Genomic DNA, 3,523 nt, shown 5'->3' on the forward strand with positions numbered 1-3,523 from the left:
AGGATAATTTGTTGAGGTGGATACTATTTTTAAGTATACTTACATGACTTTAATTTGTATGACAGCCTACTAAATTATATCTGTGAACCTTTATTGTTTGTATTTCAGTTCAGTGTACATTGTTTATCCAATAAACTGGAAAATTTACGAGTTTCCATAAACTGGCTGGACCATTAGCACATCCAATCATTGTATCCACACATAACAGTTACACTTATTGCTTTGGTCATTATGGTGGTACACAGTCCCAAAACTCACGGCACAGGCATTGGCAAAGGCCTTACACCATGACGATTAGAAGACTGACAGGTACCAGACTGACCATCAACACCCCCATCGTGGTATTCTGCATGATTAGCAGATAGATACCTAGAGGCAGCGAGCTGAAGTATAGCAGCCCCAGCAGCCAGACCAGGATGCGTGCTGAAGTCTGGCACAGCAGGGCCGCACAGTTCCACACTGTCCATCTCTGGGTAACGGAGGACATGGAGTCCTGACTGGAAGAGCGGTAATCCCTACCCGAAGCTGGAATAACAGACTCCTGTCGAGGCTCCATAATGGTGATCACCACGTAATTGGAACGAATCGAGGTGGGAGAAGCTGAGGCTGAGTGTCCCACCAGGGAGTTAAGGTGTCTGGGACTGAGGAGAATCTCCCCTTGGTTGTCATAAAGGTTCTGATGCTTCCGTGTCTGGATGGACAGCAGTGCCGTCACCAAGTTATACTCATCCGGTAGACTGTCCACATCTTCTCCGGGAAGGTCTGTGATGTAGCGGCAGAATGGACAGACCACTGCGTTCGGAGAGGATTCACCTAAATCAAGGATTTTTGCAAGGCACTTGGCACAAAGACAATGGCAGCACTCGAGGACCTTGGGCCGTCGACTTGACAGGCTGTAAGCACAGTAGCAGATCTTGCATTCCAGATCCTCTGTGGTGGAGCCACCCACCACATCCTCTGGGAACTGTCCCATCATGTCTCCTTCTTCTCAACGATTTCTCATCGGCTGGTTGTAGTCAAAGCTGTGTGGGAACATGGTTGCGAGGCAGCTGTTGGGCCACTCCTGGTGTCTGGATGGTGTCCTGTGCAGAACGAAGCATTGCCTGTACTGTGCCACGGTGGCTCTGGACGGGTTTGTGCTGAGGAACATTTCATGCACTGTGTGGAAGGGTGGGGAGAGGCCACCACCGAAAAGATAACTGTTAACACAGCAGTAGAGAACAAACACTGCAGCAACAAAGCAGACCCTGTAAAACCAGGGCTGGAATTTTCTAGCCAGGGCTTTTGTTGCCACTGAAATTCAGTCCAATTAGTGGCTCCACACTTCTTTCTGGTGCACAGCGCTGTTTTTGCTCACTTGTTGCAAGATGATTTTAAACAAAAAGAGATGATATTTGTCTGAAATCATGTTACGTTCAGAATATACAACATCAAATATTTTAAATGTATTTAAAACTTGTTCCAAGCTGTAATTTTGAATACCAGCCAGTTCAGAAGTACACAGTTCACTGTGTAACATAAAAAATTAGGTCATTGCTGTTCACTGAGCCTGTCTCTCAAAGGCAGGTATTACTGAGATTTTACCATGTAAAATGAGAATTTACTTACATCTGATTGGTATTTATTTCCAAATATAATGCATTTTATATATCATGCTCAAATAATTTTAGGGCAGGACGTGCATCGATTGATTATGATTTTGGTCTATTTGGCTTTTCATAATGTGATGTTTCAGAGCGGAGGGAAAAAAACATTCAAAATACATTTTTATTTTTTACATTTATTTATTTTTTGCACTTTACCTGTTTGCATCTGTAGATTTCAGTAGATATATTTAAAGACTGTTTTCTCAAAAAAAAAAAAAAAAATAAAAATCTCTTGCACTGAGCCAGATATCTCCACTTCATTTGCACTTACATACACCAGACTTTACAATTTTATTTCAATCTATATTCTAAAGGTTTTAACAGTGGGATTTGTTCATATATTATCTGATTTTCTACAACATTTTATTCCTAAAAGCATGGTGAAAATGTTTTTCTGGCTGTTAAGAGTGATAAAAAGAGATCCAGAATCCCCTCTGTAAAAACCTTTGACTGCAATATGTCAGCAAAATGAAACAAAAATTTTGAACCTGACTTTATCCAATATTCAGGTTTCTGTTCTGGATATTTATGCAGACTAGTGCATATTTAATTAGATAATGTCTAATTTGCATAAACATAAGCATAGCTAAATGTTTTCAGTTCTTTATGTAATCAATCAACTGGGAAAATATAATAAAATATAAGACTTGGTCTAAGTTTGTATATCTCAGCAAGTTATTTTTTCCGTTTTCAAATGGAAACAAGTATTGCTTTGGAGTTTCACAACACTGGCATTTATTTGAGGGCAATTGTAATCTTCCTTCATCTCACAGATCGTTAATGTGGTTAGGGGGAATCCTAACACTTGATATCCTAATGATATTAACTTACTGATAAAACAATATACAGTATAATTGCTTTAATACTTATTAATCAAGTCAAGTCAAGTCAAGTCTGCTTTATTGTCAATTCTTCCACATGTACAGCACATACACACAGAGAATTGAAATTGCGTTACTCTCAGACCCTTGGTGCATACAGATAACACTAACAGTAGAACATAAATACAGATTAAATATAAAATACAACTATACAAATATACAAATAAGGTAACATGTAAAAAAATATATAAAAATAAAATAAAATAAAAATAAATAATAATAATAATAATAATAATAATAAATATATATATAGGAACGCTGTTGTTGAGCCATGTTTCCGTGAACACAAAAACACAACAGTCTAAAATTAATGTAATTTGCCTTAATATGGAAGTATTTCTTTAAGGCTGTCAGAAATTATATGTGTTAAAACAAAAATCCTTTTTACTAAGATATACTGATCAGCTGACAGCTGCTTAGGTTCTGTGTACAGTAATAATGTTCATAACATTTTCATAACAAGACCCTTCAATCAAACATTGATATAATTAGTGTTACTATTGGCTCTGACCTTAGAGCCAGGATAAAGTCTTATATGATATCCACCAGTGTCAGCAGCTGTCAATCATGTTTTAATTTGAACGAATGACATAGGGATTAATTACTTATTGGCTATACAACAACAGAACTTTAAACAGCAGAAAAACGTTCGAGATGTTAAAAATATTCATGCCTAAATAACATTTTAAATTTTATACTTTTATATTATTTTATTTCTTTCTTTATTTCCACTGCAAGTGGCTGAATCTACCAATAATGTTCACTGCGCCCTAGTGGATAAAAAGCGTATTGAGCTTATTCATATTTTGTCTTCAAAAGAAATGAAATATCAGATTATCTGCATATGGCTGGAAAAGAAGCATATAGGCTAAAGAAGAACTATTTTTCAAAACTTGAGAGTGAAGATGATGAACTAGAAGAAAAAGAAGACTAGAAGAAATTTATGCATTATTTCCTTGTGATATGAATTAAAATCAAACAAAACGTTGATTTGGC

General features: G+C 36.8%; 1 pseudogene; it reads right to left on the reverse strand.

Moving 5' to 3' along the window:
* Nucleotides 1-16: 16 nt before the first annotated feature.
* On the reverse strand, nucleotides 17-1,274 carry LOC107664068 (E3 ubiquitin-protein ligase RNF182-like; annotated as a pseudogene).
* Nucleotides 1,275-3,523: the final 2,249 nt, after the last annotated feature.

This window comes from Sinocyclocheilus anshuiensis, unplaced genomic scaffold (assembly GCF_001515605.1).
Source record: "Sinocyclocheilus anshuiensis isolate Anshui unplaced genomic scaffold, SAMN03320099.WGS_v1.1 scaffold23, whole genome shotgun sequence".
Classification (NCBI taxonomy): domain Eukaryota; kingdom Metazoa; phylum Chordata; class Actinopteri; order Cypriniformes; family Cyprinidae; genus Sinocyclocheilus; species Sinocyclocheilus anshuiensis.